The 25,197-nt window shown below is 36.0% G+C and overlaps 1 non-coding gene across 1 annotated transcript; it reads left to right on the top strand.

Annotated features, from left to right (window-relative positions):
- The first annotated feature begins 17,219 nt into the window (after positions 1–17,219).
- Trnar-acg (transfer RNA arginine (anticodon ACG)) lies at positions 17,220–17,292 on the top strand. Its single transcript has one exon. It is a non-coding gene; the product is annotated as a tRNA-Arg (tRNA).
- The last annotated feature ends 7,905 nt before the right edge of the window (positions 17,293–25,197 follow it).

The raw sequence follows: 25,197 nt of genomic DNA, 5'->3' as shown, positions 1-25,197 counted from the left end.
GTGGCTCCACACTCCCCAAAGCCTGCAAGCTGGGGCCTCACCATCGGATATAGTTTAAGGTCTATCTAGGACCCTTGAGACATTTATAAATTAGAGTAAGGATTCTAGATCCGAGACGCCTTCAATAAATTTCCAGTCTTGTGCACTTTTATTGATAGTATACATATGAAACTTTTTCGAAGTAATCTCCTCCGGTTGCAATGAACGTATTGTATCGCGCCAACAACTTCTGGGATGCCCATTAGAAATCCTCTTGTGTGAGCGTATCAATGACACTCTTCACAGGCGCTTTCATCTCGGCAATTGCCTTTACAGCATTCCTTAAGCTTAGGGAATAACCAAAAGTCACATAGAGCAAGGTCTGAAATATAGGCACGGTGAGGTCTTGATGACCATCTTGGTCAAATAGTCTGTGACCTTCTCTGAACACAAAGGACAAACGTCGTGCAAATCTTCCCCATCTTCAGTTCCTTGTCAATAATTGTGTGTACAGTTCCCACACTGACATCAAACTGTGCACTTATTGTTTCTATAGATACATGACATTCCTTATCCATGAAATTCTTTACTTGGCCAATCAACTCTGATATTCCTTTCACATCTCTCATCATCCCTCACAGACTTTCCTTGAATTTCTTATGTATCTCAAAAACTCATATTATGCAAGATGGTCCAAAAGCAGTCTAAAGCATTCCATACGTTTCTTTCACATCGTTCTTCTAAAATATCCTCACGTCCAGATTGCATTTTTGAAATTTATCAGCTGTGAAATTCGGGCTTTTGTAAAGTGTATTCCAATTCCTGCTGTAGCTGTTCATTTGAACCTGAAATCATAAAAGTTGGTCAGTCATCTCATAAGATGTATAAAAATACGAGGGGCGTGCAATAAGTAATGCCCTTAACCCACTTCCCATAGAAATAGAGCACATTTATTAGTCTTTCTCTACATAGGAACCACCCTGAGTTATGCATTTCTCCCATCGTGTGATGCAGCTCTGGAGACCGTTTTTGTAGAACACCACAGGTTGGTCCTCCAACCACGACGTGACTTCAGAAATCAAGGTCCCATCATCTGGGAAACGCTTTCCTTTCAAAAACAACTTCATGGCTGGGAAGAGGTGAAAGTCAGAGGGTACAAGGCCAGGAGAGTAGGGAGGATGGGGACTGATTTCATAACCACACATCCGTGCTTCTGATCTGGCGACATGCGAGTTGTAGACCGGGGCGTTATCTTGCAGGAGGAGGGTACCTTTGCGGATCTTGCCTCGCCTCTTGATTTTGATAGCTTCCCTTAATTTCCTCAAAAGTGAAGCATAATAGGCTCCTGTAATTGTGGTACCCTTTGCAAGGAAATCGTTCATCACTATTCCGTCCTGGTTCCAGAAGACTGTTGCCAGAGGAGGGCTGCATCCTTGCCTTCTTTGGAGGTGATGAGTCCAAGGGCTTCCACTGCATTGACTGGGCTTTGGTCTCTGGGTCATAGTGATAGACCCAGGTTTCATCCTGTGTAATCAATCTTTTAAAAAACTATGACTCCTCTTCTTGGCATATCTCCAAAATCATCCTCGAATATTCGACGCGTTCTTACTTCTGGAATGGTGTGAGCAACCTGGGAATCCATCTGGTAGATACCTTATGCATATGCAAATGGTCATGAATGATAGTCTCCACAGACCCTGTACTAATCTTGACATCTTGGGCTATTTAGCGAATAGTAATGTGCCGATCTTCCAAAATGGGAACATACACTTGACGGACACATGCCTCATCAATGGCAGGAGGGGGCTGACCAGGTCTGGTAGCTGTTTCCACACACTTCCGGTCATGCTTGAATTCACGATGCCAGCGTTTTACAAGGTGATATGATGGGGCATTATCACCATAAGTTTCTTTCATTTCATCAAAAGTCTCCTGTGATGTGCGTTTTTTCAAACACAAAAACCGGATCACTGCTCGACATTCAACAGGCTCCATTTCACACCCGACTCAGTTCAAACACCTGTAAAACAGAAACCACAATTAGTTCAGAGTTGTAATTTGCCACATAACCCGTAGAGATATAAATCATTGCACATGTAAAATTTCAGCTAGAGTAGCCAGCTGGAAGTGGGTCAGGGGCATTACTTATTGCACGCCCTTCGTAACATACTGACTTTTTAAGAGTCTACGACAGTTTTAAATACCATTAAGAAAATGTCTGAAATCTTATGGAATGCACCTCCTATATAATTTGATAGCAATTATGCTGATTTTAATCCTCGTAAAGGGACATAGAAATGGTGTATAACTATTCTTCTAGTTTTTATTATAAACTGTGTCCATCGCTTTATTGCAGATTACAAAATAATCAATATTTCAGTAAATATAAGTTATAAAAAGCTTAAAATTACACCATCCAAGGACTGTATTAAGGTGAGATAAATCCTAAAATTTCATCAAAATTAATGTCATATTTAAAAAGTTATGTTATTTTTTTAATATTCAATGAATTATCACCGTCCATCGCTTTATTGCAGGGCTCATAAAATGCCAAAAAAAAAGGACGTTTAACAGCTACCGAGAAGCAGAGGATTATTGCAGGACTAGCAGAAGGACTCTCGATCATAAATTTAGCCACAGAACTAAAAAGGGATCCCTGAAGTTTAGCTACATTCGTCAAGAACCCCAACATCAAGTCCAGGAAAGATAAGGGCACAAGGAGGAACCTTTCTGATCGGGATCTTCGAAAAATTCGTAGAGAGATTGTGCGCAACCCAAACAGCACCAGTGCAACAATTTTTGCGAGGGCTGGAGTCATACCAAGGTCCACACAAGCCCGATGCAATGTACTGGATGAAATGGCAAGGAACATCAATCCTATTCCAAGGCCTCCATTGAGCCAAACCCACAAAGAAAAACGATTGGCTTGGGCACAAAAATATATGAAAATGGATTGCCAAAATGTTCTGTTTACAGATGAGGCTCGTGCTACCCTTGATGGACTGGACGGATGGGCCAAATTTGGAATCCAAATGGAACTTATAGATTTCGTCGCCAACAGGGAGGTGGAGGCATAATGTTTTGGGCGGGAATTATTGGGGATAAGCTATGTGGACCATTCCGAGTGCCAGAAGGTGTCAAGCTCACCAGCAATGCCTACACTGCCTTTCTAAATGAGAATTTATTACCATGGCTAGATGATCTTCCCTTGTCACGTCGTTTTAAGGTTATTTTTATGCATGACACTGCCCCATCTCATGCTGCTAGGGCAACTACATCCTTCCTTGGATCTTAGGGCTTTGTTGGAGAAACCCTCATGTCCTGGCCACCGTGTTCTCCGGACCTTAACCCCATCGAACACCTATGGTCAATATTGAAACCAGGAGTTTATGAGGGAGGAGAGCAGTTTTCTTCGAAGGATGCCCTTTGGAACAAAATAGTCGACGTTGCCAGAACCATTACTCCATCTCAGATCAAACAATTGACCTCCTCGGTGGACAAAAGGTTGTTTAATGTAATTTCAAAACATGGGGGATATGTGGACAAATAATTCGTTTGTTTGACACTTAGCCCTCGGGATGTGCCTTTGTTTTTGTTAATTTTCCCCATAAAATGTGTTCAATATAAATTTATGATGCTTTGGTATTGTTTTATTGAGCTAAAACATTATCTTAGAAGACTTGCAATAAAGCGATGGACGGTGAAAATTCCTTGAATATTAAAAAAATAACATAACTTTTTAAATATAACATGAATTTTGATGAAATTTTAGGATTTATCTCACCTTAATACAGTCCTTGGATGGTGTAATTTTAAGCTTTTTATAACTTATATTTACTGAAATATTGATTATTTTGTAATCTGCAATAAAGCGATGGACACAGTTTATACTAGTAGAGCTACCTGGCATTGTCTGGAGCCAAAATATGGCATAGGCCTATCAAAACTTCTATCTCTTTCTACCTCTATCTTTTTATCTTTCTTCCTCCCGTTTTTCCTTTCCTCCCGACCCCATCCCAACTCGTCCTTCTGTAGCTGGTAACACACACACACACACACACACACACACACACACACACACACACACACACACACACACACACACACACACACACGAACACGCACACGCACACACACACAAACATACTATATATAACTCTCCTTTTTCATATAATATATTTTCACGTGGAATTAGTCGGCATTTTCATTCCAAATAAGCACATTTCAGATTTTATAAGCGAGATTTTTAAAAGCTTATTGACAAATGGAAACAAATAGAAAGTAAAGGACTTTATTATGAAGAAAGGTTTTAAAGATGAAATTGTAAATCAACAAAAACGTTTGCACTGATCTAATATTTCTTATGTGCTGGGTGGCATGTGATACAATGAGGGAAAAGGGTGAAGTGTGTGTGTGTGTGTGTGTGTGTGTGTGTGTGTGTGTGTGTGTTTGTGTGTCTGTGTGTTTTTAGAACTAAACTTATGTTCAGCAAGGCACGAATATGTTGGTTAAAAATTTTTTTTTTTACCTCAAGAAACGTTCTTGGCCTTTTGGCCAAGATCAAAGTGTAGCATCTTCCGACAGATACTGCACTTAAGATAATTTGTACCAGTCAATGGAGGGGAAACCCTCTATACTGGGACAATTATTATTTTTGGTAACCAGAGTGACCCCTTTTAGGGGAGCTGGTTTTTACCTCACATTAAAAACGGCCTTGTGCCTAATTTGCTCAGTGGGGGAGCAAATAAACACCATCTTCCGACAGATACTGCAAGCAAAGACCATATGTGGGGGTAACCCCACATATCAGACCTTGCTCAATGTAGGGGCAACCCTTCATACCAACAGTTACTATCCAGCTCCCATTTCCCACCTATCAGGAGCTGGCCCCCCTTTTCCCTCCCCCCTCCATCTCTCTCCACATTAAAAAACGGCCTTGTGCCTAATTTGATCAGTGGGGAAGCAAATAAATACTACTGCAAACAAAGACCATATGTGGGGACGACCCCACATATAAGACCTTGGTCAATGTAGGGGCAACCCTTCATACCAATTGTCATTATCCAGCTCCCCTACTCCCCGGGGAGTTGGTCTCCATTTCCCCTTCACTCCTCACATTAAAAATCGGCCTTTTGCCTAATTTGCTCGGTGGGGGAGCAAATAAATACCAACCCCACATATAAGACCTTGGTCAATGTAGGGACAACCCTTCATACCAATTGTCACTATCCAGCTCCCCTACTCCCCGGGGAGTTGGTCTCCATTTCCCATTCACTCCTCAAATTAATCAATCGGCCTTGTGCCTAATTTGCTCGGTGGGGGAGCAAATAAATAAACTGTTCTTCAGATGTTGCACTTCAATTTCTTGTTCTCTGTCAGTGGAGGAGAAATCCTTCACGACTGAGACAATTTTTATTTTTGTTCCTTTTCTCCACGTTAAAAAACGACCCGGGTGTCTAACTCTGTCCCGTGGGGATGCATTATGAATAGGTACTATCAAGGACATAAGTTGAAGTGATACTATGTATCGTCGGCCGTTTTTTTTTTTTAATTTTTGAAAGAGTTATCATTTTATTTTTATTTTATTTTTTAGCTAATTATATCAGATGCCTTCATTCCTTGTCTGGAGCGATTTTCATTGAAAGAGTTTTATGGTATTTTTATTTTTTATTTCTTTCTTTATTTTTTACTTTGAAAGAGTATTTTTATTTATTTATTTATTTGCGAGCATTTATCCTCATCTTAATAGCTGTTATTATTTCACCTCATTTGTCTGAAAATAGCGGTTTAAATCCTACCCAAAGCAGGCCGTAGGTTTAGTTGGCCAAAACGTGGTGAGACAACGACAGCTATGGAAGGCAGTAATTACTGAGGATGCAGTTAAGAAATTCATCATTCCTATTCCGTCGCGGTTAATCACCTGGAGAAGGCTAAAGGATGAGTTGGCTGAAATGTCGTGAAACAACAACTATAAAGATGAGGATAACAGTTCGCAAATAAATAAATACTCATCTGAAAGGATTCCAATAAGCAAATAAAATAAAATAGTATTTCTTTTAGCTCTGTACGTACATTAAGTGACTTCGTGCCTTGTCCGGAGCGGTTTCCATTCAAAAAGATTATTAATTTGTGTCATTTGAATCGTTTGGATTTTATAAATATCAAAAGCATGAGTCGGTCGTTACAACGTAAGGATGGGCTAAATCTTATTTGGTTTTTACTTCCCCATATTGTATGAAATATTCCATTTTAGATGGTTCGTGTTGATTAGTGTTTCCGAATCTTTTTTTTTTTTTTCGTATAATTGTTTCCGTGACTGGATTCCGAAAAATACACCTGCAAACAACTTAGGACCTGTATCCAGTAATGGCTGACGGAACAAGAGCACGCTACCCCCGTGAAGTAAATAAAAAGTTCCGCTCGAAATTCCATCCAAATTCCCGAGTTCAACAGAAACATTCCCGAGTTCGACAAGATACACCTTAAGAAGGCCGGATATTAGATCGACCGAAACGTTGTGAAAATCACACTCAAGATGAGAACAGTAATCCGATTAATCCAAATAATATATATATATATATATATATATATATATATATATATATATATATATATATATATATATACTTCATTTACTCACATAAAATTAATATACGAAAGTATAAATTTATGCGTAAACTTTAAGTATTTACTTCAAAGTGCTCAATACGTAGGTAGAGCTAGTTAGTAAGTTATAAAATATATATGGCGATTAAGCTACATTGAATATTCCGTATTTCATCCACTCTATGACTCTTCAGGCTTATGCACATAAGCCTGAAGAGTCCTAGAGTGAATGAAACGCGGAATATTCAGTGTAGCTTAATCGCCATATATATTTTATAACTTACTATATACATACATATATATATATATATATATATATATATATATATATATATATATATATATAACTTATTTATAGAAACATTGATGGCAACATATGTGCATGCATGATGGGTAATCACCCGTTATTGGGGAGACTACGTCTTCAGACCAAGAATTTCCCTCGAAAAGTAATGTATGCACATATGTAGCCATCAATATTTGTAGAAATAAATTTAATATGCCTGCTCTGTAAACTCATTGAGCACTTTTTGGTAGACACCTGTTGTTTCCATGGATGTACTTCTAGGAAACTGCAATAATATATATATATATATATATATATATATATATATATATACATATATATATATACATATATATAATATAAAGCTGAATGTGTGTGTGTGTGTGTGTGTGTGTGTGTGTGTGTGTGTGTGTGTGTGTGTGTGGCTGGTCAGGAATAGGCTCCTATATGGTTGACTATTTTAAAAAACTGATTTCATATAATGATAGAAGATGTATCGAGACACAGGAATGGGCATGTTTGATCTGGCAGAACAGTGGTTCATTAAAATTGTGGGGTCTACGTTCGCGCCAGATCCACAAAGTATGGAAATAAAAAATTTAAAAATTAAAAAAAAATGTTTACAAGTGTTTTTGATATAGATGTACATAAGAATACTTTGATAAGTATGTTTTAACTTAAATAGGGATGGTATAATAAAATTGTGGGGCCTTCGTTCGCGCCTCCATAGAATGGAAATAGGCACAAGCTTTAATAAAGATTTTCATATCTATCTGCGTAAGTATACTTTGATAATTATGTTTCAGTTTGAAGAAATATGGTATAATAAAATTATGGGGTGTTCGTTCGCACCTAACCTCCATAGAATGGAAATATGTCACAAAGTTTAACAAGGTTGTTTTAATATAGATCCACAGATTATTGTGATAAGTGTTTCAGTGTGAACAGGTATGGTATAATAAATGATGGGGTTTATCTATTTTATTTTTACTTTCATCATATTTTGCTTTGGTTTTGATACCCCCAATTCGAAGCTATCTCTTTACAACCCTTCCTTTTCATAACCTATGATACTTTCATATATATATATATATATATATATATATATATATATATATATATATATATATATATATATATATATAAGAGAAAGAAAATTAAAACTGTAAGTTAAACTTTACAATCAAAATTTATTCTTCGACTGAATACTCCAAAAAACAATTTAAAAAGTCCTTATTCCGCGGAGTTTCAAAGAATGCTATTCTTGTTATACTTCTCATCAGGGGACATAAGGTAATCAGCAAATTATATTTCTAGCAATGCTAGAATTTGTTAGTTAAGACATTAAGTGAAACCGCAATTTATTGTAGTTATAAATTGCAAAATAAAACAGTGAAAAAAAAAGTTGGAAATATAAAAAATAATAATATAATAACAAACCGCGCATAATATTTCAGCTTGAATGAAACTCCTCTCAAGATGATCCAAAATGCAAAATACTTCTTTAGAGAAAATGTATTCCAAAATAAGGCCAACGTGACGGTGCATATAATCCGATTGGAAAGTTTTCAAAACAGCTGAAATAATGAAAATTGTTTTTTTTTTTCGGCCAGTGCAGTAGCCCAAAGAGAAGTATGTCCTCAGTCAAATGGGACCTAATGGTAAAAAGAGAGAAATCCAGTTTGAGAACTTTTATCATCGGCTTAATTAGAAAAAAGTGATTTAATATAAAATTTTAAAGTAATTAAGTTCAGGCTAAGCGGAGGGGGGGTCAGTCCGTGAAAGCTCGTATTACTCTGACCGGAAATTGTTTAGACAGAATGAAACAGATATTTATATAAAGTGTTAAATCCGATGTCATTATTAAAAAAAATTGTAGAAGTGATGATTATAATATATATATATATATATATATATATATATATATATATATATATATATATATATATATATATATATATATATATATATATATATGAACAAAGCTTCTTTCTTAGAAGTGCACTGAGCTTCAATCTATGGTCCCCCCTCGCCAAACTTTCACAAGAAACACTCATCTAGTTGAAACCACTATCAATAATTCCCCCACTCTTTATCTCTTCCTAAACCTAAACGTAGATTCCATGAACAAAGCTTCTTTCTTAGAACTGCACGCCTATTGAATTGTCTTCAGTTTTCCTGCTTTCCAGCTGACTACAATATGGTTGCCTTTAAGTCCAACGTAAACAAGTTCTTGATGAGCCGTTCCACTTAAGATAACAAATTTCCCGAATTTCCATTACTAACGATTACTATATTGTCCAATTTACTACTGTACACCCTTAACCCTTATCTTCGAGTGGTCTCTAGGCCTTGATAAGTAGTTATGCCTATGTGAAATATATATATATATGTATATATATATATATAATTAGAGTGTATATATTTAAATTTTCGTTACTTTTCAAAATAAAAAAAAAATATTGTTTGAAACAAACAATACAATGTTTGAAATAATTTCCTTAATCCATGGATTTTCAATGTAAGTACATCTCAGGTGAAAATCACTAGCAAAATATTAATATTGGTTTGAAATTATTTTGCTAAATATCACATAGAGAGAAAATATAAATATTACTTCAAGTAATATTCTGTAAGACTTGAAACTACTAGATTCATCAGTATGTAATCTAATATTTATTTCATTACCTTGAAGTCTCTCTCTCTCTCTCTCTCTCTCTCTCTCTATATATATATATATATATATATATATATATATATATATATATATATATATAAGGTAAAAGTAAAAGCCAAGAACAATGCGAGATTTTTTTTTATATAGTGTAAAATTAAACGAAAACAAAAGAAATAAATTTCTTTTTTTTTGTTGTTTGTTTTTTCTTTTTCACACAAATTTTAACTCTAAACAACAGTAATTTTTTCCCCCTGTTGTATTCAATGGTGTTATAAATCTCAATATATTTCAGACCTATTAGTCCTTTTTCCGCTGTCTTCTCTTGAAAAAGGACTAATAGGTCTGAAATATATTGAGATTTATAACACCATTGTAATACAACAGGGGGAAAAATTTACTGTTGTTTAGAGTTAAAATTTGTGTGAAAAAGAAAAAAACAAACAACAAAAAAAAAGAAATTTATTTCTTTTGTTTTCATTTAATTTTACTCTATATAAAAAAAATCTCGCATTGTTCTTGGCTTTTAATTTTACCTTATAATTTTCTACAACAATGCTTCAAGCAAACTACAATCTACTTATATATATATATATATATATATATATATATATATATATATATATATATCATTAGATTAAATACACGTTTATTGTCGATTAATTCTGTTTTTGATCCTTTCCCCTTTAATGCATTTAGTTTGGCCTAAATTTGAATATATACTTGACAAAGTGGAATTTTTTCCAAATACTTTACAACAAAGAACTTTTATCTGACCACACTGATGCATATGAGAACACAATACAGTGTTAACAGTTTGCAAAACAAACATATATCTTATATTAATTAAAGGTGCATTTCATCGTTGTTTTCATTTGCTTCAGTTTGCGTATTTACAAATAGAATTGCCATCTATAACTTTCCTTTATACAGAGTATCTAAAAAGTCACTGAAGAGTTTTGAACTTAAATAGATTCCTTATTTTTGAAATATTTCTGTAAATTTAACACGATCTGAATAAGAGATTTGGGAAATTTAAAAAATGCAAAATTAAAACCATTTCTATTTATGAAAAATAATGTATTTTAAATGTTGCCCATTTTAAGCTTCGCATATTTGTGCTCTTTTCAAAACATTATTCATGATTGCAGAATCTCTGGATTGCAATTTATCTCTTTTATTTCGTTGCTGATGTTTTCCTTAAATTTTTGCAGGGTTTGGGGTTTGACGTTCCGAGATCTGCCAGCTTGCGGAACGAAATAAGGCAGTTGAAACACAATCCAGAGATTCTGCAATCTATCGTGAATAATGTTTTGGAAAGAGTACAAATATGCGAATGTGCAACATTTAAAAGACATTACTTTTTATAAATAATGATTGTTTGAATTTTGAATGTTTCTTTTTTAATTTATTTCCCGATATCTTAGTAAGATTGTGCTTAAATTACAGAAAGATATCATAAAAAATAAAGTTCAAAACCCTTTAGTTATATTTTGGACTCCCTGTATAAATATTACATAATGCTTTAAACAAACTATATTAACCTCTTATTGGCAACGTTTCATATCCATTGTGAATCAAGTTTAAGTCTTTCTTTTGTTATAAAAATCTCATCCCTGTAAAATTTATTCATTGAATCATAAAAAAAGATAGATCCATTCTCAACTCTCATTGGTTATTTCATATTATATCCCAACAAATGAGAATCCGCTTTTGTAATTGTTTGCAACTGTCAGAAGTGAGCGTGCGCATAACCTGCAGTTGGGTGACCCTAGTTTTGAACGTTAATGCCATGTCATGGTAGCTATTTCACGCACATCAATTGATTGATTATTTATGTTGAACGTCAACACTTTAAAGACCCCAACTAATTAACCTGAATTACAAATAGATTAATTACACTGTCACTAAACAGACACGAAATGCACATCTGTTAATGCACATGGCTTCTGACGAGGCATAGCTAGTATAATTATGCATGTGACACCAGGGATGTGTTTCATAACCGACAATTCGGTGGCTGATAAACTGGGCTAATGAATTCATAGTTTAAATAGAAGCATTTCGACAAGATCGATTCATAAGAAAAGAGGGATAACGTAAAAGGGTAAACGATAAGAGTAAAATGGAGAGATTAGAAAAATAGGAGAAAATTCCGAATAGAAGGAAATACAATGCGAATGTGTAACGAATAGATAAAAACTGAGGGAAATAAAGAAACATAACGGTAACTTAAGCCATACAGATTCACCTATCTATCTATCTATCTATCTATCTATCTATCTATCTATCTATAAAAGTGAACGTGTCTGTGTATCTGTCTGTGTGTCTGTCTGTGTACATTTCCCTACGCAATAACTCTGTCAATTTAAAGTCTACAGACTAGAAATTTGATATACAGGGTATTGAGATTTGGAAAAATCTTTGTGATCCGTTTTCTCCCAGAAATTTGTCTTTTAAGGCGTCAAAGTTCAACGATTTGAGTTTTGAGAACTCTGCCAAACTCCTCCGACTATTTGCGTTCTAAACACTTGAAATTTTGGATATAGGTTCCTTGGACATGGATCTAACTTAATAACTTGATTTGAGCCCAAAACAATAAATATTAAGGGGTCATAATAGGGATCAAAGTTAAAAAAATTGACCGCTTCTTTTTTTTAGTCCACATACATATCCAAACACCCGGGCAACGCCGGGCTGAAATGTTAGTATATATATATATATATATATATATATATATATATATATATATATATATATATATTTTGATGAAAAAGAAATGAACCATATTCGGATGTTACAAATTAAAAAAAAAATCACGAATTGTAATGGAACCCGAAGCGTTTTTCGTCAAAGTTTTCAAGAATATTTATTTTTATAACTCATCCGATTCGTATAAGTATTTCTACAGGAAAAAAACAAAACAAAAAAAACATTCAGATATATCCTTGAAAAGTTTTTCTGACGAAAAGCGCCTAGGGTTCCGTAACTATTCGTGATTTTTTTAATCGACTTTTTTATAACATCCGAATATGGTTCATTTCTTTTTAATTTTAAAATTTTGCAATTCTAATATATATATATATATATATATATATATATATATATATATATATATAGAGAGAGAGAGAGAGAGAGAGAGAGAGACAGACAGACAGACAGACAGACAGACAGAGTGACAGACAGACAGGCAGATAGACAGACAGACAGACAGAGAGAGAGAGAGAGAGGCTATAATAACTTCAAAATGTAAGAATCCAACATAAAGTAAATAATTTTTGACTGAAATTTCCACTAGATATGTATATCTGTTAAACTTGTTTCTGATAATGCAACTCAGTTTACGACCACAAAATTTTGATATTTTAGCACAGAATGTTCAAGTATGCACATGACAATCGCTTCATACCACTCCAGATTTAATGGTCAAGCAGAACGCTTCGTAAATACGCTGAAGCCAGTTGTAAGGATATCAGATTGAAATTAAATAAATAGTTACAACATTTTCTAAAATTCAGAAATGTCACCAACTAAACTTATATTTTCAAAAAAGAAAAGATTATATCGGTATTTGAGAAATCAATATCTGACAAAATTATTCGCAAAAAAAAAAAAAAAAGATTATATCGGTATTTGAGAAATCAAAATCAGAATGATTAAAACAAAAAAAAAAGTAAAACTCGGAAATTTTACCTAGGGAGGTGGTGTGCTCTTATTTCATCTGCCATAACAAGGTGGAAGTTTTAAGTGATTCGAAAATTTATTCTTAGCATCGCCTGTATTGAGGATTGAGTCTTTACCATTCAGAAAACTTCAATTTAGATCCAGTAACAGGATTTTGAATGTATCTAAAAGGTTTGATACACGCCCAGAAAAAGAAAATTTACCGCTAAAGATGTTTCAAGTCTAAGAATCAAGAATTGACAGAGAAGTTTGGTAGACTTTTCTTCAGACAGACAAACGTAAATGTATATATATATATATATATATATATATATATATATATATATATATACTTGTTTATTGTTATATAAACATGCTCACATCCCGCTGCTACAAACAGCCACTTGTTTCAATCAAACAACATACATCATCAGGCAGCGACTTGACTATTCAAATGTTCAATGAATAATCTTATCAGCTCTTTTTATTGAGCACTATCTAACAACCTCGTTGAATTCATTAGTCCATTACTTTTGAATAAATAAACCCGAGTATATATATATATATATATATAGAGAGAGAGAGAGAAAGAGAGAGAAAGAGAGAGAGAGAGACAAACAGACAGACAGACAGACAGACAGAGAGACAGAGACAGAGAGACAGACAGAGATTTAATCATTTCAAAATGGGAGCATCCGACAGGATTTAATAAACATGTCTAAGAGTGTGCAGATCCCATTTACTTAACATTTTTATCCGTTGCGCCACAGTTCCTTGAGGATTCCTTAGTTCGACAAATGATGTTACTTGCCTTCCGAAAATAAGATTCGACTGTTTTAGACTTTTACGCGTGTGCATGCTAAAAACCTAGCGGAAATAATAATAATAATAATAATAATAATAATAATAATAATAATAATAATAATAATAATAATAATAATAAGCAGAATAATAATAAGTAGAATTAAAAAAAAGTCACCCTCCCCCACAAAGAAAAAAGTGATGCATGCATCAACTGGATTGAGGAGGATGGAAAGTTATCAAAAGAGGTGGAGAGTACTGAAAATCAAGGGAGACTTGTTATCACCCAGACTCCAGGGAACAACATACGTTATTCTCAAAAATAGAGATATTTGATGATGACCTGTAGGAGTAAATAATAATAATAAACCATGTGACTTCAAACTTGAGAAGTCGCTCCCTATGTTTATCCTGTCTGTCTGTCTGTCTGTCTGTTATGTAGTAAGTCGAACACAAAAAAGTGTCGATCTATCTGTTTATCTATCTATTTCTGTATCTATCCATCTCCATCTATCTGTCTGTCTAACTGGAGAGATAAACAAGAATATGAATATGAAGAATATTTATAAAAACTGTCAAAAAATAACAAAGCTAGATCGTAGACAAGTTTACCGGAAGGTCTGGTCAGCTGATCGGATCTACGTGTATGTTACCACGTGATTGGGTTAGCTGGAGATCACAGAGAGATGGAATTTAGACGTTGAGCTGGGCGGACGGTTTAACAGGTCGTCGTCCCCCCTCTACTGGGGAGGGAGCTGACGTGTGTTAAAATAGAGACCGAGAAGCAAACCACACAAACAAAGATATTCACTTTCCATTCTTCTGCGATCGACACCTGGAAAGGGAATAAAAACTATATAAAACCACCTAGCGTTATTGGAAGTGAATGAATATTCGTCCAAACAGGTTCCAGCCCCCCCTCCAAGAACAAGATGAATTCCAGGTGGACAAGATCAACGACGCATGAAATTAAGGTATTCCAAAATACATGTATCACACGCACACGCACACACACACACACACACACACACACACACCCGAAAATTAGATATAAATGGAACATAAATAGACAGCAGTAACACAATTCTAGGGTTCAGATTGTGAAGAATCAACCATAGATATTTAGTGACACGTATGCACATGATGATGAACCCTTAGTCACAAGTACACATATCGACATATGGTGCTATGGTACACATTAGACAGCGGACCCCTTTTTTAGTACCTCACAATATACGGACCCCATTTTTAGTACCTCACAATATACGGACCCCTTTTTATTACCTCACAATATACGGACCCCTTTTTAGTACCTCACAATATACGGACCCCTTTTTAGTACCTCACAATATACGGACCACTTTTTAGTATCTCACAATATACGGACAACTTTTTAGTATCTCACAATATACGGACCCCTTTTTATTACCTCACAATATACGGACCCCTGTTTTAGTATCTTACAATATACGGACCCCTGTTTTAGTATCTCACAATATACGGACCCCTGTTTTAGTATCTTACAATATACGGACCCCTTTTTAGTATCTCACAATATATGGACCCCTTTTTAGTATCACACAATATACGGACCCCTTTTTAGTATCTCACAATATACGGACCCCTTTTTAGTATCTCACAATATACGGACCCCTTTTTAGTACCTCACAATATAAGGACCCCTTTTTAGTACCTCACAATATACGGACCCCTTTTTAGTATCTTAAAATATACGGACCCTTTTTTAGTATCTCACAATATACAGACCCTCTTTTTAGTACCTCATAATATAAGGACCCCTTTTTTATTACCTCACAATATACGGACCCCTTTTTAGTATCTTACAATATACTGACCTCTTTTTATTACCTCACAATATACGGACCCCTTTTTATTACCTCACAATATACGGACCACTTTTTAGTATCTCACAATATACGACCCCTTTTTAGTATCTTACAATATACGGACCCCTGTTTTAGTACCTCACAATATAAGGACCCCTTTTTAGTACCTCGCAATATACGGACCCCTTTTTAGTATCTCACAATATACGGACCCCTTTTTAGTACCTCGCAATATACGGACCCCCTTTTTAGTACCTCACAATATACGGACCCCTGTTTTAGTACCTCACAATATTTGGACCCCTTTTTAGTATCTTAAAATATACGAACCCCTTTTTAGTGTCTCACAATATACGGACCCCTTTTTATTACCTCACAATATACGGACCCCTTTTTAGTATCTCACAATATACGGACCCCTTTTTAGTATCTCACAATATACGGACCCCCTTTTTATTACCTCACATTATACGGACCCCTATTTTAGTATCTCACAATATACGGACCCCTTTTTATTACCTCACAATATAAGGACCCCTTTTTTAGTATCCCTTTATGGTGCACATAATATATCATGTTTGTCTGTCTGTGTGTCTCCCCCCTTTTCTCTCTTTCTCTCTCTCTTTCTCTCTCTCTCTCTCTCTCTCTCTCTCTCTCTCTCTCTCTCTCTCTCTCTCGTCCACGCACTCCACTACATACGGTCTGTGAAACTGTCTACTTGAATGCCTTGAAAAGGTTCTCTCCAAAAGTTATGTCTTGAAAGAAGGATATAAGCAAGTAAATCTATACTATCAATAAAATTCTAAATGTTTATCTATTTATGTGTGTATATATATATATATATATATATATATACCAATAAAACTTTCGTATTGAAAAAAAAAATTTCCCTGAAAGGTGTGAGTCATTGTCTTTTTCTATATATGGTTCGTAACGAACAACGTCGAGTCACACAAAAGTCCGAAATAAGGGTATTTGGACCGTTTCATTCAATTGAATCTTTATCTGTGCCTAAATCAAAACGCGGATTCCATTAACAAAGCTTCTCTCTTAGAACTGCACGCCCGTGGAACTCTGTTCCGTCTGCCTGCTTCCCACCGGACTACAACTTGGATGTCTTCAAGTCCAATGTTAACAAATTCCTAATGAACCGCCCCCTTAAGTAAACACTTCATCAAATCTCCAAACTAACGTAATGTACTTGCAATAACCCTTATCCCTGAGTGGCTTCCGAGCCTCGATAAGTGGTGATCACAGTGTAAAAAAAAAAAAAAAAAAATTGTCGAAAAAGTTATCTGCTCATGTCAACGGAATTTAGCACTGTATGTATACAATCGCGGCAACATCTTTCGGTACCCGGACAGGACTTGTGGCGCAATGGATAACGCGTCTCACTACGGATCAGAAGATTCCAGGTTCGAATCCTGGCAAGTTCGTAATAATTTTAACCATCATTTTATCCAACGTTTACTCATTATCCTTACCCTTAATTAGAGTATTTTTGTTTTTTCAGTGATTTTGTTTTGAGCATATGGGAATTTCCCGTGCTCCGAGATCACAGGGTAAGCGTTGATGCTAAGACGATGTTTGTGTTTGACTCGGCGTTGTGTGTATTAAATATTACTTGTAAGAACGTTATTTTTCAATGCGGTTAAATTGACTGTTTTTGCAGATTCTTTTTCAGGGACATTGCTACTGTTTTTGTTTTTCTTTTCTTTCTTGTTTAATAATATTTGCTCGTTTTTATCCTCGCCATGAATCTAAATACCCCGTATATTACCATGCTGTTTGCCCACACACCGAAAAAAGGTGCCCCCCCCCCTATATAATTGTTTAGAGGTCGTTCTGTCCACTCGAACGAGGTAGGAGAAATTCTTTAAACCACGTGATCTCAAACTCGACTAGTCGCTCCCCATGTTACCCCCTCTCCTTCTCTTTCTTTCTCTCTCTTTCTCTTTCTTTCTCTCTCTTTCTCTTTCTTTCTCTCTCTTTCTCTCGTGCACGCACCCAACTACATAGGGCCTGTGTACCTGTTTATTTTTCTGTCTCAAAAATGTTATTTTTCGATGACTTATCTTTATATTTATGCATTTTATGTTTTTGCTCCCCCGACAAAAGGAGGGGGACCTGTAAATTAACCCTACTCCGTTCGTCCGTTTGTCCGTCCGCACTTTTCTCAATAACCACGACCTTGGAATTTTTTGAAATGAGTAAAAAAGTAACAAAACGGATTTTCCGGGAAAACTCCGGTTGTGCCTCTAGGGGTGCCTAGGGGGTGGTTTTTCGGGTTAAAATATCTAAAATTGACACTTTTGTGTTTTAAAAAAAAAAATGCTGCCTTGGATTTTTATAAAACTTTCCGAAAAGTTGTAACTAACTGATTTCTTTATAATTTTGTTTGTCTATACTTCGCGATAACTCCTGAGTCTGCCCCAGGGGCTCTTCTAGGGCTAATAAAAACACTCCATTTTGGGGACTATTTTATCCTGTTTGTCCAAAATTTTCTGTGTGTGTCTATTTAGCAATTTTGCATGGTGCTGAACTCAAACTTAAATATGTTAAGGCCTTGGGGACTTTTGGGGCTTAATGAGGGGAGGGATGAATTTAGTCATTTCATTTTTTTTTTTTTTTTTTGCATGGTGCAGAACTCAAATTTACATATGCTAAGGCTTAAAACTGCACCGCTTGTTCATTTTCACCATAATTTGAAGTGTCCTGAGAACTTTTGAGGCTAAATCGGGGTGGGGTGGGGGGCAAATGCTGAACTTTTGAAATTATGTCATTTTTTTATGCCTCGTTCACTGTGAACTCATGGGGGGGCACGCATGCTTCACTTGTTTTTATTTAATTATTCCATTAATACTCCTTTCATAACTCATATTAATTAACTACTCATATTAATTCTAGTTTTATCTTCTGATCTCTGTAATTACTTAGTCGTACAGTCTCTGATTTTTTTTACTTTGCCACTTGTTTAGTTACGGAATGTGTTTTAGTAATTTTATCTAAAATGAATACAAACGGAACGAAGAAAAAAGGGGAAAGGTTTTTTTTAATAATAGAATAAAATAACTAGCGGGACCTGTGGAAATTCCACAGGGGACTCATTCATATGTAATATATTGATGTTGGCATTCTGTAGATGTTCAGTGTAAATGGAGACGCTCTGATATTATTGTAGCTTTTTTGTTAAAACTGCAAGAGTATTTATCTAAGCTAGCACGAACGCTCAGTAAAGCCCGATCGCAAAGTACGCTTAAATATGATATTTTAATTCTTGCACATTTTGTATATACTATTATAGAGTTAATGTTCTTTCGATTTTTATACGTTATAAATTTGCGATTTTAAAAATCGAAAAATGTATCCATATGGCTTGGGTGCATTACCTTGAATCGAAACCGAAATAAAAACTTATGAAAAAAAAAATATATATCTTTCCGCCCTAATCGAAACCGAAACCAAAACTTATTAAGAAGTCTTGGTAACATTATTTATGACAAGAAATAGAAGAATGTAACAATTAAACGACCCGGATGTAAGCGTGACACACAAAAGAACACACATGCTATCGTATTAATATTACGAAGAGGAAAAACAAAGTCAATGCTACCTCTTCCACACAGTACTAGCACCTACGCACACCCTTTTTACAGAAGATAGATTTCTACTTATACTAAGCACAAAGCTTAGTTGTTTTCTGTCCTCGTATTTGTACCGTCTGTTTATGATTTCTATATTACGCGTGATAGTGCACAATGCTTATTAATGTGAGAGGTAAACACTATCCTATGACAGAACCTGGTAAAATAATTCTGGGATTGGTGCAGCTGCAAACACCACACTATGAATAATACACAACTCACAAATACTACGCAACGTATGACCCAGAAGAAAGATCTGGGAGTCATAAACGGCAGATGCCCCATAGGTGGCCAGCATATTACATTTGATAGCGCACAATGCTTATTATTAATGTGAGAGGTAAACACTATCCTATGACAGAACCTGGTAAAATAATTCTGGGATTGGTGCAGCTGCAAACACCACACTATGAATAATACGCAACTCACAAATACTACGCAACGTATGACCCAGAAGAAAGATCTGGGAGTCATAAACGGCAGATGCCCCCTAGGTGGCCAGCATAGGGGACTCCGTTGTCATTCTGTGACTCAGACACAACTTTATCACCAACACAGAACACGTAAGTATGCTCTCTAATTTCAATACAGATTAAACACAGGGGAACAAAATTAACCAACATAGACCAAAAAACCCGGGGAAAGAAATGGATAACAAAAGAGAATAGACTAGTAATGGGAGCCACCCCAAAGACCGAGGATATCGCAAACGGATGAAAGATTTGTGGGACATGTCCAGTGACTACCATACATCGGGAACAAAGAATTGCGGACCAAGCGAAACTTATTCTCAAAAGAGGTTGGTTTCAAATTTAGAACAGAGTGAAATACGACAGAAGGCAAATGGTGGAATCCCATACATAGAAACTCCAGTTGTATAAGGCATGCAAAACTCGGAAACAAGAAACATGAAGATCGAGAGCTATGAAATGACAGAACTTTACGAGAAGGAAGTAGCTGAAGTAGAAATCATCATACAAATTATGAACGAAAAAAACCCAAAGTTTTCATCCTTAAGGAATCAACAGTGTACGAAATTAAAAGCTGAAACTGAAAAAAGAAACAAGCTCCTCCCACACATCCCATACAATTACAGAATTAAACAATTTAATTTATGAAGGTGTTAAGACAGTAAGTATGAAGTTTAAAGTAAAAAAAAAGATAGGGAAGGAAAATTGACCAACAATACCTAGATGGGAAGTGAGGCTAGAAACCCAGATCAACAAACTAAAGAAAGAACGCAAGGGTATATACAAGATGAAAACAACTAGAAGAAGTTAAAAAAGTAAAAATGTGATGAGTGAAGAGAGGCTAAACAAGAAACAGGAAGAATTGAAAGAAAAAAATAGCAGCAAAAGAAGCGAGATTAAGACGATATCGATATAAATCGGAATAGTGCAAGTAAAATATGGTATTTTAAAATAATGAAAGCCAATTCTGCCAGAATGTAAATGGGGGAAAAATAAAACCAGAACAACCAGACCAGACAGAAACAAAATGCTACTGGAGCCAGATATGGGAAGAGCGAGAAGATCATAATAGAAATGCAGACTGGCTTAAAGAAATGAAAACCAAGCTTCTATGTTTACATCGCCAACGCTCTGATCCCCATCTGGCATCAATTGAAATGGATGGCTCTCGTATTGGGGAGGCTCCATGTTTTGACAAGATTCTGGGTTTGACCTTTACTCCTGATCTGAAATGGAGCACGTACATCAAATCTGTTGCCAGGGACGCTGGGAAAATAGTAGGATCCTTCTACCGCTCCAGAAGATATCTCACTACTGATGCAATTCTCTATCTGTATAAAAGCCAAGTACGTTCAAGGATGGAGTACTGCTGCCATATCTGGGCAGGAGCTGCTAAAAACAGCCTATCCTGCCTTGACAGAGTACAAAATAGACTCCGTAGCTTAGTGGGGGATGCCTTTTTCTTTTCCCTGCAACCTCTCTCCTACAAAAGAGACGTTGCGATACTGTCTTTGTTTTATCGTTATTTCCATGGCAGGTGCTCGTCTGAGCTCCAATCTCTAGTCCCCCCTCGCCAATCTTTCATGATAAACACCCGTCTAGCTGAAACTACTGTCAATAATTTTCCTCACTCTTTATCTGTGCCTAAATCCAAACGTAGATTCCATGAACAAAGCTTCTTTCTGAGAACTGCACGCCAGTGAAACTCTGCCGCTTGCCTGTTTCCCACCTGACTACAACTTGGACGTCTTCAAGTCCAACATAAACAAACTCCTGACAAACCGCCCCCTTAAGTAAGACACTCTACCTAACACCCAATACTAATGATTACTAAAATACTATCTCATTGATTACTGCACACGCAATAACCCTTATCCATGAGTGGCCTTCGGGCCTTGATAAGTGGTGAACCCCATGTAAAAAAAAAAGCACAGCAAATAAAAGAAGGAACAGAGAATTACATCAGTAAGGAAACCCTTAAGACAACCCTACGAAAAATGGCCAACTAAAGAGCACTAGGTCATAGCGGAATACATGTATATTGGTTTAAGAAATTCACGCTACTACATGAAATGATACTTCAACAACTGAAAAGATGTATTCACGAAGCACATGTATCAAAATGGATGACCAAAGATAAAATAACACTGGTGCAAAAAGACACAGAAAACTCAACCATCGCCAGCAACTACAGACCCATAACCTGTTTACCTAGAATGTGGAAAATACTAACTGCACAACTGAGGGAACAAATTCAACAGTCCCTTCATAACTGTAAACTACTCCCAGGGGAACAGAAAGGATGCCAAAAAGGAAAAAAGAGGAGCACACGATCTATCATACATAGACTAAAAGTTCCCGAAAGAGGTTAAATGTAGAAAAAAGGAATTTAGTCAAACATTGATCGACTACAAGTAAGCGTATGACGGAGTCCAGAAAGCATGGATAATACAATGCCCGAGAATGTACAAAATACCAGGAAAGATAATCAATCTGATAAAAAATTCAATGACAACAAGGAAGACTTGAACTGACAGCTGACACACTATATTAGACGATAAACACCCGTCTAGCTGAAACCACTGTCAATAACTTTCCCCCACTCTTTATCTGTGCCTAAATTAAAACGTAGATTCCACGAACAAAGCTTCTCTCTTAGAACTGCACGCCTGTGAAACTCTCTATCGCTTGCATGTTCCCCGCCTGACTACAATTTGGATATCTTCAAGTACAACACAAACAAATTCCTGATGAACCGCCGCCTTAAGACACTTTATCAAATCTCCAATACTAACGATTACTACGACACTATTCAATTGATTACTGTACACGCAATAACCCTTATCCCCGAGTGGCTTCCGGGCCTTGATAAGTGGTGACCTTCATGTAAAAAAAAAAGCTGATGGATAACACATAACAGATTAAAATACAAAGAGGAATCTTCCATGGTGATTCCCTATCACCGTTACTGTTCCCCTGAACAATATACTAAGAAAATGCCAAGCCGGATACAAGTTTATTAATACAGATGAAAGAATGAACCACCTAATGTACATGGATGACCTGAAATTGTTTGCACGAACAAAGCAGAAATAGCGACACTAGTAAACACAACCAGAATCGTAAGCTAGATTATCCAAATTGAATTCGTAATGAAAGAGTGCGCAATGCTACTCACGAGGATAGGAAAAATGAAAGCAACAGAATGTATGGTCCTATCAAATGAAGCGGAGATGAGGACACTAGGTGAACATGATAGGTATAAATACTTGTGAGTTCGGGAAGCAAACACTATAAAAAAAAAACGGAAATGAAAGGGGAAATTGGAAAAGGAATACATAATAAGAACAAGAAAACTAATTGAAACCAAGCTATACAGGAGAACCCTAATTGAATAGATAAACACGTGGCAGTGTCAATAGTTAAATACTCCGAACCGTTTATAAGTTGGACTAAAGAAGAACTGAGGAATCTTGAATAGAAGATCAGGAAACTCATGACAATGTACACTTAAAGGATATTACTGAACGATTCTATGTCAAAACGAAAAGTCCTGGATATGACCTTAAACTATATCCAGTGGTGATGCCCCAGCTTGCGGGCTTTGGGGAGTGTGGAGCCACCCTTTAATTAACATTGTTCCCAGGTCCACTCTGACCTGGAGTGGTAGTACCTATTAGGGTCCCAACTATGGGTTAAATAGAAACCCTCTTGAAAACAACAAATATATTCTATTAAATTTTTTTTCTTCAAAATCTTTGGATTCGGCATTAAATAACCCGAAAAGGGCGAATATGCCGTAAAACAAAAACAACCAATCAACCCATCCAAACGACAGACGAGGGAACAGCCTTGTTTGTATAGAAAACTGTAAATAATACACACACACACACACACACACACATACACAAAAAAAATAAAAAAAAATAATTAGAAATATACATAATACAAAATACGGAAAGAATAATTACCACAGCAAGAGACATTGAAAAAACAAACAAGATAGAAAAAAAGACGAGGAATAAAAATTTGAAAGAGAACAGCTAGATGGACGGTTCATAACGATTACAAAACGATGAGACTAACGAAAACATTTGAAAACGGCTACAAAAAAAAAACAAAAAGCAACCGAAACAGAGACACTGAATCACTAATAACATCTGCACAACATAACGCAATTAGAACCAACCATATCAAAGCAAGGATTAACAAGACACAAGAAAACGGCAAATGCAGACTCTAAGGACCAAGAGACGAAACAATACAGCACATAATAATTGAATGCAGCAAACTAGCCTCCAAAAATATAAAAATAAACACGATCATGTGAGAAAAGCAGAACATTGGCTGTTATGCAAACAATTGCATCTTGAACATACAAACAAATGGTACAAGCACAAACTGACAGCAGTACTTGAAATCGAAAGTCACACAATCTTATGGGACATAGATATACAAACGGATAAACCCATCAAAGTAAGAAGACCGGATGCCATAATAGGTAACAAGAAGGAAAAATCTTGCCAGATTGTAGATTTTGCCGTACCAGCAGACTATAGAACGAAGATCAAGGAGACTGTGAAGCGGAGTAAATACACGTAACTGGCCAGAGAGCTCAAAGGAATCTGGAAAATGAAGAAACTCAAAATAGCACCACTAATAGTAGGAGCGCTAGGAACAATGCTGAATAACTTTGGAAAAAGAATGGGAGAGATTGGAATCAGAGGGGTGGTTGAGAAGATACAACGAATAGCAATAATGAAAACTGGAAAAATATAAAAGAAAAGCCGTTGAATGTTGGTTGGTTGTTTTTGTTTTACGGCATATCAACCTTTTTCAGGTTATTTAATGCCGAATCTGGTTATTTTGAGGAACAATTTTTAATGGAGTATTTTTTTTTAAAGTCAGATTCTATTTAAGCCATAGTTGGGAGCATAACAGGTACTACCACTCCGGGTCAGAGTGGACCTGGGAGCAACGGCAATTACAGGGTGGCTACACACTCCCTAAGGCCCGCAAGGTGGGGCCTCACAATCGGATATAGTTTTAGGTCATATCCAGGACCGCCCTTGAATGCGAAGACTAACTGACACAAACTGGACACAGAAACTGTTACAGATATAAAATATAATGAAACATTATATAGAATCCTAAAAACTGAAACGGTATAATTGTAAAGTATCACTATGCGGCCTTGCGTTGCGGCCACCCCCCTTTGTGTGTATAT

This window comes from Euprymna scolopes, chromosome 35, assembly GCF_053919585.1.
Source record: "Euprymna scolopes isolate OS-2025 chromosome 35, ASM5391958v1, whole genome shotgun sequence".
Lineage (NCBI taxonomy): Eukaryota > Metazoa > Mollusca > Cephalopoda > Sepiida > Sepiolidae > Euprymna > Euprymna scolopes.
This window is presented reverse-complemented; position numbering and strand designations above follow the sequence as displayed.